The 13,887-nt window shown below is 45.5% G+C and overlaps 2 pseudogenes; one reads left to right on the top strand and one right to left on the bottom strand.

Moving 5' to 3' along the window:
- Positions 1 to 7,529: 7,529 nt before the first annotated feature.
- LOC120098746 (U6 spliceosomal RNA) lies at positions 7,530 to 7,627 on the bottom strand (annotated as a pseudogene).
- A 788-nt stretch (positions 7,628 to 8,415) lies between these two features.
- On the top strand, positions 8,416 to 8,554 carry LOC120098688 (small nucleolar RNA SNORA17; annotated as a pseudogene).
- The last annotated feature ends 5,333 nt before the right edge of the window (positions 8,555 to 13,887 follow it).

The following is a 13,887-nucleotide window of genomic DNA, read 5'->3' as shown; positions in this document are numbered from 1 at the left end:
TACAATCTTTTCACTTATTTATTTATTTTTATTTATTTATTTTGAGATATGGTTTCTTTATGAAGCTCTAGCTGTCCTGGAACTCACTCTGTCTGGCAGATTGACCTGGAACTCAGAGACCCACCTGCCTCTGCCTCACAAGTGCGGGGACTAAAGGTGTGCACCACCACTGCCCAGCTTCATTTATTTGTTTTTTTGTTTTTGTTTTTGTTTTCGGAGCTGGGGACCGAACCCAGGGCCTTTCGCTTGCTAGGCAAGCGCTCTACCACTGAGCTAAATCCCCAACTCCCATTTATTTGTTTTTAATGTTTTCATCTATGTGTGCTTGTGCATGCACAGACATGGGTATAAGGCCTGCATGTGGACACATACGCCATGGCTTGTATGTGGAGTTCAGAGGGCAACTCTGTGGAGTCAGTTGTCCCTTGCCACCTGTACTTGGGTTCCAGACATTGAACTCAGGTCATCGGGCTCTCACACAGCAAGCGCTCTTTAGCTTGCTCAGCTCTCTGGCTGGCTCTGCTCAGTCCCCTTTCAGTTGCAAGGGACCGAAACCCTATTCCAACAAACTTAAAACTGAAAGAGGTCACCTGTTTCAAGTGAACAAACCAGAGACAGGTACAAATGAAATCATCCAGACGTAAGTCCCCACTTCTGTTTCTCCTTTCCTTTCACTCTTGAAAAGGCTCTCTTAGCCACCTCATCTGTTTCCTGGCAAACGATAGCATCAGCCGTTTTTCAACTTCTTGAAAATTACGGGGAAGGACTTTGTTTGCTCGCTTGTCCTGGGTTCACATAGCCTCCCTTCTGTAAAATATCCAGACAGACGTACTGATATAATCTATCAGTTTACATTATATGCCCATTCATCAGAGGTTTAAGGCCCGTGATTGGCAGCATCAGAGACAGTTTGATAAATTGAGAGAAAAAAAGCCATTTTCCCCCCAAAAACAGAATGAACAAAGACGTGCTATGGGCCCACTGAATAATCTGTATCAGCTATATCTGGCAAAAGGTACAGTTTTTGTTTATGTATTTATGTTTTCTGTGCGGTAATTGTTTCTTATATTGGAAATAAAAATTGAAGCTGGAACGGATGGCCCAGTCCTGTAACGCTAGCCTAGGACTCAGAGACTGAGGCAGGAGCATGTCAAGTCTCAGACCAGCTTGGGCTGCTACACAGGAGACTGTCCAACCCCCGCCCCACCCCCACCCCCACACCACAACACAACAACAACAGCAAATCAATCAAATAAACAACAACCAAAAAAGAAAAAGAAAGAAAAAAGAAAGAAAAACTGATCATTATAGTCCCCTGAAAGGAAAAGTAATCTCAAGGACAAGGGATTTGGACTAACTAGTTCAGGGAAACGCAGAGCAAACCAGAGTACTTACTCTAACTGTCAGCTGAATGGGGATGGGCAACATCCTTAGGGAAATAAGTGACAAAATCTGCCCAGCAACCCCAGGCCACAGGGTAAGCCACACTCACCAGGGTCTGGCCTGTGAGTGGCCTGGCTGGGAAAAGACGTCTGGGAACAAGCTGTGGCTGTGGGGACTCTCCTCAGCTGACCTCTGTATGCCTTATTTTAAAAACGGGGTTTAAAAAAATTATAAAGGAAAATTTCATGCAAATGAGGTACATTTGGGCCTGCACTCCTAACAGTTCTGGCAGCAGTCTGGTTGAGTATGGATTGATTCAGACACCTGTGAAGTTTACTCAGGTCCAAGTATGGCAACCAGTGAGTGTCTTTGTGCTGCTTAGAAAAACCTTCCCCATCACTTGTCCCAGACACTAATAATTCCCCTGGATCTTTGTTGCCTGGAAGCTTTCTGTCCTAAGCATCCAACTAGCTTAGGCACTCCCCTGAGCATTTCCCTACCATTCTGTCTGGGTAGTCATTTCCTGGGACCCCCAGTCTGACCTCCAGTAGACAGAAATATACACTAGAGATACTGGGGAGATGGATCAGTCAGCAGAGTGCTTGCTACATAAGTACTAGGATCCCTAGAGTCCACCTCTTTTTTTTAAAGCATTTGTTTTATTTTAAATTTATTTATTATATAATTAATTAATATATTATTATATAATTAATAATCAGACACACCAGAAGAGGACACCAGATCTCATTACAGATGGTTGCGAGCCACCATATGGTTGCTGGGATTTGAATTCAGGACCTCTGAAAGAGCAGTCAGTGCTCTTAACCACTAAGCCATCTCTCCAGCCCCAAGCCCACCTCTTTTAAAAGTGAGCCTGGTGGCCCATCTCAATGCTGGAGAGGCAGAGACAGGAGCTATCACTGGGACTTGCTGGCCAGTCAGAATACTTAGATTGATAAGTTCTAGGTTCAATGAAAGATGCAAAAAGAGAGCAACTAGAGAAGACACTGATGCCAACCCCTGGCCCACCAATACATGCATGTGTTCATGTGTACCCTTCATATGCACACACAAAGAAAAGGACTCAATAAACCCAGTGGGAATCGAGAAGCTTTCACTATCTAGCTCAATTATGAAACATGGCCCGAGTATTTTTCCTGCCCTCATCTCAGTTCATTCACACAAGCATTTTCTAAGTCAGGTCTTCTGTGCCTATTGGGAAGATAAGGAAATTAGAGTGAGAAGGCAAATAAGGTAAATTACAAGACCCTCACATGTTGGGTTATGAGCACCAACTGTATCATTTTTATTTACACCACATAGCCCTGCAAGCTCAACATCATTGCAACTATTCTATGGATGAGGAAACTGAGGCTCAGAAGGGCTGAATGATCCCATGATTGTGTGAGGTTGTGTTTTGAGACAGTTTCTCCATGTTGTCTAGACTGTCCCTAAATTTTCAGCTGTTTTGCTTCAGCCTCTCAAGTGCAGGTATGCGCCACCATACCTAGAAAGAGTATTGTGTGTGTCTTGCACACACACACACACACACACACACACACACACACACACACACACACACACACACCTGGTGCTGGGTCCACATTTAGGGTCTTGTCCTTGCTAGGCAAGCACTCTACCACTAAGCTAAACCTCCAATTTCAATCATCTTAACCATCCTCCTTTCCCACTGGTGGAAAGGCCAAAAGTCCTGCCTGTATCTCTTACTGAGTTGTAAACCCACAAAAAGCTGTAATTGGACCCACCATCTCTTGGGGGCCCATTACTGTTGAATATGGAATCTTATTATAGGCTTTTGTAGGAGGGTGCAACGCTTGTATTTGATTTACTCATTCCCAACCCTGAACCCAGCTGTTTGTCCTTCTCTGTCCTGGAAAGTCAAGGTCTAGCTGGCTTGTTCCCCCAAGGCCAATAGGGAGGATGGCTTTTCTGGGTCTGGTATCAGAGCTACCCACATCTGACTTTCAGGGTCTCTGAGCCTTTAGTCTTCTTCTTTCCTAAGGAAAACGGTTTCCCTTCAGTTACTGGGGAAATATTGTACCATCTTGAAGCTGAAATGGGATCTAAGCCACAAATGAGGCATGAGGGGAAGGAAGAGAAATTGGTAGCTGGCACCATGCCTAAAGCCCTGGTTCCACTCAGCTTCTGGGTTTCAGAAGATGGGCCACTATCCAGGACAAATGTGTCTTCTGCCTGAGCAAGGCAGTTTCCTGGGCCTCTAACTTTTTTTTCTTTTTGATGTACAACTCAACATTCCATAAAGTCACCCCTGGGCCCTATAGAATTTCTCTTTTGTCCCAGAGCTGTCCTACCCCTTTCAGCTTTCCTGTCATCCTCCCCCACCAGTGCAGCCCAGCCATAGGGAAAGGAAAGAGGAGCAAATTTACCCAGAATAGCATTTCTTCAGTGTTGGGATCAATAAACCCTTTTGCTTAAAAGGAACCAGATGATTTCATCCTTGTAATTACAAGGTTGACGTTTGCAAATCTTGCCCAGGCTCCAAATGAGCCTCTTTGTCATAGTCGGTGGAGGGGTTTGTCTGGGTGCCTGAGGATGGAGAGGGAGCCTGATGTGGTGGGAAGAGGTCCTGGCTAGGGTCAAGAGACCTGGCTGACCTTATGGAGCTGTACTAATGCTTTTCCCCCTCCCCCACTAACTTCTGGCAAGTGATGGGAAACAGACTAGACAGGTTAGGGGATATCAGCCATGAACTTGAATCACACCATGCTCTTGCTTAAGACCCCTCCCCCAAGTCTCCTCTTTCTTTCTTTTTTTTTTTTCCTGGCAGAAAGACAAAGGCCTTCAGCATAGCATGCCAGACCCTAGACAATCTTTCCTTTCCTTTCCAACTCCCATCTCTCATTTCTCCCCATGGCACCCTGCAATCCATACTAGGCTGCTCATGTTTCCCACATGCCTCTGGCATGACTTTCTCCCTCTTCTCTGCAGGGAGAGCTTATCCTTTAAATATAAGTTTAGGGGCCTCTGTTTCCCACAGAGTGACTGAGTACTTCTTCCCAACCCTCCTCTTCCTCCTTTTCTTTTTGGTTACATTTTATTTTGGGCAAGTGGGGAGCGTGCATGCTATGGTATGAGGATGTATGGTGGTCAGGTGACAACTTGTGGGACTTAGTTCTCTCCTACCATGTGGATCTCAGGGATCAAACTCTGGTTGCTAGGCTTGGAGGCAAGCACCTTTTACCCAGTGAGCCATCTTGTTGGCTCCACTCTTTTACTCTGCTAATGAACAGAACTAGAACTTTTAAAGAAATTATTTTAAAAAAAGCACATTTTTTTTGTAAAAAAAAGGCAATTAGGAATTATGGAAAATAAATATTCTGTCAGCTTAAAAGCAATCATTGTTACAGACTCAGATACTCCAAAGACTGCAGTTGGGAGGTTTCTTGAACTTTAATCCCACAAGTTCAAGACCAGTCTGGGCAATACTCTGAGACCCCCATCTCAAAACCATCACCAACAAAAATATCCCAAGAAACCAGCACCGCACTAACAACAGACAATTCCTAATATTCTAGTGTATTTCCTTTGGCCTGTTCCATCCACACACTTTACTACAGAGCTCTGACATTCGAGATGTACAATTTTGAAGGGTATCACCATAAACCTATGGTACAAGCATTTTCCCATGACACCACTTAATATTCTTTTTTCCTTTTTTCTTTTTTTCGAAGCTGGGGACTGAACCCAGGCCCTTGCACTTGCTAGGCAAGCGCTCTACCACTGAGCTAAATCCCCAACCCACCACTTAATATTCTTAACGACACCTTCTTGATCCACTGTTCCAAGCCCTTATTGTTGGACATTTAGATCATTTCTTATTATTCATTATTGCGTAGACATTTAGATTGTTCCCTGTTATTCACTATCACACAGACATTTACATTGTTTCCTGTTATTCATTATTACAGATAAGGCTGCTATGAAGGTTGTGATGCATAGACATTTTCTTAAAAGATCTGTATAGTGTTTTTAGTACCAGTTTTCAGAAGTAGAACTACTAGAACCAAAGATAAAGACATTGTAAATTTCCCAATACATATTATGTTGCTAAATTTCTTTGTGATACTGCCTTTTCCTCTTCTTTGTCCCCAAACCCCCCTCTTCAGATAAGAACCCACTATGGCTGGGCAGCATGATGGTAAAGCCTTTAATCCCAATACTTGAGCAAGAGAGAGGGAGAGGGAGAGATAAAGCAGAGACAGGAGGATCTCTGTGAGTTGGAGGCCAGCCTGGTCTTCCAGGCCAGCCAGTACTAAATAGTGAGACCCTGTCTTAAGAAAAACTAGCAATCTTATGAACAAAAAAGTAGCTCGGGTTATCCCCAAACTTATGATCCTCATGCTCTCTCATCCCAAGTACTAGGTGACAGGTGTATGCCACCATGCCCTTTATCTCCTGTCTCTTTCTGAGTCTCAAAATCCCCTGTTTTCAGTGTCCTCAGACACAGGAAATGCCAACCAAGAATAAACCAAGTCCTGCAAATAGAGATCAATGGATCAATAAAGGAGGTTGAATAATTTAACACTCACTTCTGGCTCGTTATTGACTCTGAAATCCAAATGCATCCTTTTCTACCTCCTCTTCTTTTATGTGTCTGATGATGACACCCTGACACTTTGTCCTGTTCTTGGATTCTTTCCCAAGCTTCCCAACCATACCAATCAGGCAGTCATGGTCCCTATCATACTGTAATATTGTCTTATAAATAGAAAAGATTGCCAAGCCACAGCCCCCCTCAGCAGCCTGACATCCTCCTAGGAATACAAAGAGGAATAATTAACAAAGCAGATACCAGTTGTCTGCCTAAAGTGTGTATCCAAGGAGTTGAGCTCTAGTCTGTTCTAGTCTGTTTGTGTCTTGTCTATTTGGCCTCTCTTCCCAGACACATCCATCTTCTTCCTCAGTAGATGCTCTAGTTCTACCTTCTGTTCCCTTCTGTCCTATGGGATCTCTCAGCATGCCTCTCAGTATCTATACAAATTGATTCTATCATGCAAGCGGCTCCCTACACAGCTCACAAGGACTCAAGAAAGCTTCGAGTGCAGCTGTTCTTAATCTGTGGGTGGTGACCCCTTTGGCAAAACTCTATCTCTAAAAATGTTTACATTATGATTCATAACAGTAACAAAAGTACAGTTATGAAGTAGCAACAAAAATAATTTTATGGTCAGGGGTCATCACAACATGAGGAACTGTCTTAAAGGATCACAGCATTAGGTAGGTAGGTAGGTTGAGAACCACCCATCTAATGCCATCTCTCAGACTTCATCCAAATACGGTCTACATTAGACTCTTTCCAAGATAATACTGAGGGGAAGCCACCTCATAAATCTACCTGAAGACTCTTATCATGGGGTTAAGGATGTAGTCTGTAGCAGAGTATTTTCTGAACATGGAGGCCCTGGGTTTGATTCCTGGCACTGTAAGAATTCTTTATTATTATTATTATTATTATTATTATTATTATTATTATCATCATCATCATCATCATCATCATCATCATCATCATCATCATCACCATCACCATCACCATCATCATCATCTTATTTGTCTTTTTGAGACAGGGTTTCTTGAGGTAGCCCTGGTTGTACTGGAACTCACTCTATAGACCAGACTGGCTTGGAACTCAGAGATCCTCCTGCCTCTGCCTCCCAAGTGCTGGAATGAAAGACATGCTCCTCTACACCTGTCTCTTGCTTCCTTTATAAAAATGGAAAGATTGTCTTGGAGGTTGGGCATGGTGACACATTCATTTCTGTCATCCTAGCACTCAGGAGGTGAAGGGTTTGAACCCAGCCTGAGAGCCACGAGACTGTCTCAAAAATTTAAGTTAAATCAAAAAATGCTTTGGAACAGATAGATAGCCATTTGGGAATAATAAAGGTTGTCTGGTATGAGCTGAGATTCTAGTGAAATATAGGCCTTCAAGGTAAAGAGGGAAGGGATTACTGCCTTGCTTTCAGCTCATGAGATTAAGACTCAAAACATAACTGAGTCATTCAAAAAGGCATCATAGCCAGGAGAAGACTCCAGAGAAATCAAGAGGATGAAAGAATCTAGATGCTGAAGAAATTCCGTTTCTTTTTTTTTTTTCCTATTTTTTTAAAAACATGGAACGCTTCACGTATTTGTGTGTCATCCTTGCGCAGGGGCCATGCTAATCTTCTCTGTATCGTTCCAATTTTAGTATATGTGCGAGCACAGAAATTCCGTTTCTTAACTTTTCTTTTCTCTCTTTTTCTTCCTTCCTTCCTTCCTTCCTTCCTTCCTTCCTTCCTTCCTTCCTTCCTTCTTTCCTTTCTTCCTTTCTTCCTTTCTTCCTTCCTTTCTTTCTTTCTTTCTTTCTTTCTTTCTTTCTTTCTTTCTTTCTTTCTTTCTTGCAGGGGAGGGGGATGGGGTCATATGTACCCAGGGATCTTAGGCTGACCTTGAAATCAATAACTAGCCTAGATGACCTTGAAATCCTGATCCTTCTGCCTCTACCTCCTAAGAGCTGGGATTAAAGATGTATGCCACCAGGGTTGGGGATTTAGCTCAGTGGTAGAGCGCTTGCCTAGCAAGCACAAGGCCCTGGGTTCGGTCCCCAGCTCCGAAAAAAAGAAAAGAGAAAAAAAAAAGATGTGTGCCACCCTGTCTAGTTTACTCAGAGCTGAGGTCTGAACCCAGGCCTTCTGTAATGCTAGGCAAGCACTCTACCAATTAAACTGCACCCTCAGCCCAGTCTTTTAATTTGTTAACCAAGTAACCCTACGTCAGAGAGTTTCATTGACTTGCTTAAGATCACAGAACTTACTAGTCAGTTTCTTCACTTATAAATTGCCTACAGAGACATCTCCTTCTATCTATAAGGTCTATTTTGTTTTCAGACTTAAAGTGGTGCTGATACAGCTTGGTGGTAGAACGTTTTCCTAGAATGCATGAGGTCATGTATTTAATCCCCAGCACTGAAAGAAGAAATCACAAAACTGGCGTGTACAAAAGAGAAGTGGTCCTGCCCCTAGAGGTGTTGCAGCTGTGGTTGCGTGTCCCATGTGCATCAGCAGATGGCAGAGAGGAGGAAAGCTATGTTTCCACTCAGTGTTCTGACCTGAATCATTCTGAACATCTGAATAATTAATAGCCTAACATTCCCTAAAAAATGTGAGCTGAAGGTGACCACCAAACCCACTCCATGGGTTCTGGACAAGGAGCTAGCCCAAGATCACCAGCCCGAGCATGCAGGCCCAGTGTGGCAGACCATGCCTGAGATGACCCTTGCCGGGCACCATAATGCACAAGCAGGGCCTAGCGCTCCTGGGAGGATCCTAGACACCCAGAGACCCCAGGTGCCACCAAGAGGAACAAGTAAGTGGTGGAGAGATGCAAGAGAAAGAAAACCGAAGGATGTGGGTCGGCACAATAAAGAGAGAAAGAACTGAAGACTCTAGGTTATGGAGGAACAGCCTTATGTGAGTAGCCAGTGATGCCACCTAGGACCATGGTGGGGTCCTGGCCTGTGCTGTCACCAAGGGACACATCTGGGTCTGTGGTTGGTCCTGTGGCCCTGGCCTGCTGCTGCCTGAGGACATGTTGATGTTTGAGGTCTCACCCCTCACCTGCAAATTGTGGGGGAGCTGGCCCTGGGGGAACGAGAACAGAAGAGATGACACTCCCCCAACAGTCCCCCCCCCCCCGCTCCTAGCCAGCTGCAGTACTCAGGAAAACAGGCCCCCACAAATTGCTAGAGTTGCAAATAAACCAGGCCCAAGGATATGAATGTGGGAGAGCTGGCCCTTGTCTGCTTTGTGGTGACATGAGTGAGGGAGAGATGCCCCCTCTTGCCCATATGGCAGGCAGGAGAGCTGGCCCTGAGGTAAGTGAACTGCCCTGCCCCTCACCTGCTGCAGCACTTGGGAAAGCGGGCACTGTACCTTGCCTGGGCAGCAGGGTATCGCTGGCTCCAGAGAATAGGAGAGCCTGAGAGCTGACCAGCTAAGATACCTCTCAGGCCCAGATCCAGGACTTTGAATTGACCTATCCCAACATGTACACCACGGATGAACTGCCGGTGTTCATGAAGGGGCCAGTCCTACAAATCCAAAGCTACAGGATCTCCATGACAAAGGGCAACAGCAGGATATCCCAGCAAGGTTCCGGTATTGATAGAGTAGCAGAAGCCAGAGGCCTGGTACCAGGCCGAGTCATTATAATGAACATTTGCAAGCAAAGAAGTGTGGACAAAAGGGTACACTGTGGGACACAGTGAGACACACTACGGCTTCCACAACAAGATGTTTGTCCTTGGGAGGAGGTTGCAAGGGTAGAGGGTGGGTACAAAGGGAGGGGATGATGAGTGAGATTGGGGTGCATGATGTGAAATTCACAAAGAACCAATGAAAGTAAAAAAATAAAATAAGTGGTAGCAGGGTATGTGGTACATGTCTTTTCATCCCAGCACTTAGGAGGCAGAGGCAGGATTTCTGTGAGTTTGAGTCTAGTGTGGTTTACATAATTTTACACACATGGGTGTTTTGCCTTCATGTATGTCTGTGTGCCTCATGTGTGCAGTGCCTGGTGGGGGCAGAAGGGTGTCCGTCTCCAGGAACTGGAGGGATGAGAACTGAACCTGATCCTCGGCAAGAGCAACAAGCGCTCCTTCCCAAGCCATCTCTTAGCAGTGGGAATTTTTAGAAGTTCTAACTGTTAAAGAAGGTCTAGGGAAAATCTTATAAAGTGAGATCATCAGGGACAAGCAGAGCAAACCTGGGGAGTTCGTGCTTTCCTGTGACAGAGGGATGTGCCAGTGACCTCCCTTCTTCTGTAGGTAAGTTAAGAACAGCAGAAGTGTTAAAACCAGACCTTGGCCCTGGAAGGTGCTGCTTGAGGCCCTGCTGCCCCCCTCGGAAGACCTTCCTGCATCTTTCAGTGTTAAATGACCCAGTTGACCAGAGATTAACCCAGTGTGGGCTCTGGGAGGGGTGATTGCCTAATCAGAGCTTTCTCTGCAGGTTGTACATAAGGTGAGTATGCATTTGTGTTGGAAGCCCTGCTGAGGTTAGAGATAAAGGGCAGCATACGCCCAAGGTCCTGGGATGTACACAGCGAGAACAGTGCCTCCTGGAGGTGCGTACTGGAGTAGCACCTCTGTCACCCATACCTGAGGTTGGTGAGAAGAATGGATGGAACTCAGAACCGCCAGTTCTCCATGGCGACTGCCTCCTGGCTTCTCACATTAGACCCACTCACTACACATGTTTTTTTTGTGGTTTTGTTTTTCGGTACAGTTGCATGATTACTCTTCCTGATGTGCTTGGGATAGTATATTGGTCACATAAAATCCAAGTGGGTCAGGATTTTTCCAGACTGAGAGGATTGGAGAAGATCACACAGTGGGGCTTGAGATACGACTCATCAGTTAAGAGTGCATATTGCTCTATTAGAGGACCCAAGTTTGGTTCCTAGAACTCACATCATGCAACTCATGATCACCTGTGACTCTAGCCCCAGGAAATCACTATACCCTCCTATCCTACTCAGAGTCCCATGTGTGTGCTTGTACACACATACACACATGCACCCGCACCTGCACAGGCTCTCTCTCACACACATACACACAGAATTGAAAAAAAATCAGGGTAGAGGCAACAGCAATGTTACTGGGATCCTGCCCCTACCCCTTTCTGAGCAGTGTGATTTGCCATGACTTGGGAGGGGCAAATCCATATTTTTGAAAGATCCAGCAACAGAGTGTTGGAGTCCTGGGCCTGACGTCCTTGGGAAGCTCTGGAGACAGCACTAACCTTTTCCCCCAGGCCAGCAGAGCTGCTCCCTAGGCAGGAGCCATGAATCAACCATAGGCACTTCTGCCACATTGATAGATTTTCCTGCCACTAGTGCTAATTTCCTGAAAGCCCTTCTTTCCCACCTTCAGCCTCCTCATCACAAGGAACAAGATCTGTAACACATAGTAGCTACTTGGCGAGGTCACAGGCATGGTTATCTACCAGGTCTTATGACTTGAAGAGCTGGAAATGAAAACACTCTGTAATAATAGCTGGAGGGAGCTTAGGCCAGAGTCGTGTTTCACCACTGAGACGGTTCCAGTGTACAGATGAGGAGAAGCAGGCTATGGGAGGCAAGAGGCCTACCTGATGATGGAACCAAGGTCAGACCCAGACAAGGACACAGTGTTCCCAGATTTTGCTTAGGAACCACGGGGAATCCTGCTCTACAGAGTCATCTAGACTTAGCCTTAGGTTTTTTTTTTCTTTCTGAGCTCAAGTAGACCCATATCCCTTCCCTCCCACTTCTGCTCCCAACCTAATGGCTCTCCAAACAACCTTGAGTTCAAGCCTCTTGACCACAAAGCTGGTGATAAGAGATTAGTTCTCCCCAGGATAGTATGTGGCTCTGGTTGAACTCCCTTTTGGGGCTTTTTCTGAGCCTAGTGGATAGCGGATGAGGTCTCCAATCCAGTGGAAGATCATAAGAGTTTCTAAGAGACCTCTGGGCAGAGTGCCTCAGGGCTTACCCTGTACAGAGAGCTGGGGTTGGTCAGAGCTGGCCCCCTGCCCTTACCCATAACTCTTTAGGAAAATAGTGTATCTGAAAGCCTTTTTCAACCTGTTTCTCTCAAATGTTCCCAAGTTCTAGACATGAGAATGCAAGAGAAGGGGAAAGGAGAAAAGGAGAAGGGACAGGGATATTTGTCCCAGAGGACAAAGGACTGCCTCTGGTTAGAGAGAAGACAGATGTGGCACACAGGGAAGTGGTAGTTTACAAAGGTAAAAGAGGAAACCCTGTGTTAGAATGAGATGTTTAATTTTAATTGAGCATGTTAACTAGGTGAGCCACAAGGGACTTTGGATTGCTGGGTTTCAATACTTTGATAGCTGGACCTTGGAAGTTGGCCTCAGAAGGAAGAAGTAGCTAAGAAAGGGAGCAGACCTTGGGGGCTGGCTTTAGGAATGTAATCTGACAGTGTTTAGTAAGGCAGAGAGACAGAGGGAGAAGGGCAAGGCCTGACAGAGCCATGTTTGCCAGGCTGGGCTGGCCAGATGGAGTCCCTGTGCCAGTTCCAGTCTATGAAGAATAAACTCACTGTCCAATTCTGCACCACAATCTCCTTTAGTCAGCTCTCTCCTATTCCAGTTCTCCTACATACGTATGCAACCTCTAAGATCTTTCTGGAAAGTAACTATGCCTTGAACATGTATGTTTCTGTTGTAGTGCCCAGGGCTTCAGAGCAGGGTCTATGCTTCCTGCAGACTTATGGACCTGGTATACCAGCTGAGCCACACTTCTGGAAATAAACAAGCCTGACTCAAGTCCTCTGATTCCCTGCTCCCCTTGATTGACCAAGCCTCCCTCCTCTCTTGTTTGGTTTCTCTACCTTTTTTTACTAGTTCTTTTAAATGCTCCTTCTGAAAGTCCTTCTAGGCTCCCTAGCCCCACTTAAGTTAGGTGGTTTCCTCTGTGGTCCCACAACCTTCAGCCTATCCATTCTAGCATCCTCCACACCCAGACTCTTGTCAGTGGCCATCCAGGATAAGAGTCTGGTCGGCTGCTTGCTTCCTAGTGCCTTCTCTCCCAGGTTAGGTTTTCTTATTCTCTGTGCCTGTGTGTTTACCAACTTCAGTCTCTTTCCTTTACTCGACGGCTTCCTTGGTCAATCATTCTGTTGTCCTTTTATCTGCCTCTGTTTCTTTCTTCAATTCCCACCCTTTAATTTGCTCTTGCTCTGTTAAGTACCCTAGGTAGTTTCATTGCCTCTGTGTGCCTTCATTGATCAGTCTTCATTCCCAGTTTCTCACAGTCATGGATTCCTTTCAACACAGTTTATGGCACTGATACAGAGAAAGAGGTGCCTCAACTCTTTAAGTGATCCTCTTCTCCCCAAAAGTCTGTACCTGTCAGGCTTGAGAGAGATCACTTGCTGAAAGAGCAAGGTAGGTACTCACTCCTTCCCCCACTGTAGCCAATCTGAGAGGAGTGTGGGCATAGAAAAGGCTATCACAACCAGGCCTCAACCCCTACAGCCCAGGTCCTTGTAGAACATATAGTATTGGACTGCAGTCTCCCCAGCTAACCCACCTGTGACCCTTCCTCCATAATCATTTCCCACTGCTTCTTAGAGAACTTTAAGCTCCTACCATTATATGTCCTGGGCATTGGGTCTATCACTCTAGGGCTCTGGTGTGTCCAATGCAGCTGCAAAAGTCATGTTAGAAGGATCCTGATGTGTTTGGCACTCCACATCAGCTCCAGCTGCTCCTTTTCCCAGTTCCTCTTTACCTGATGCTTCCTTGGATCTCAGGACTTTTTACTAGGTTGGGGTCTAAGCTAAAACTCCTGGAACCTCTGCCCTTGCAACCTGCAAAACCCCTGATCCTTTTTGGTTTACCTAAAGGGGCATGTGTGTGTGTGTGTGTGTGTGTGTGTGTGTGTGTGTGTGTGTGTGTGTGTGCCAGTACGCGTGCCTGT

The sequence above is a fragment of the Rattus norvegicus genome, chromosome 19 (assembly GCF_021556685.1).
Source record: "Rattus norvegicus strain SHRSP/BbbUtx chromosome 19, alternate assembly SHRSP_T2T, whole genome shotgun sequence".
Classification (NCBI taxonomy): Eukaryota; Metazoa; Chordata; class Mammalia; order Rodentia; family Muridae; genus Rattus; species Rattus norvegicus.
Note: the sequence above shows the minus strand (reverse complement) of the source record. Positions and strands in the feature narration are given on the sequence as shown.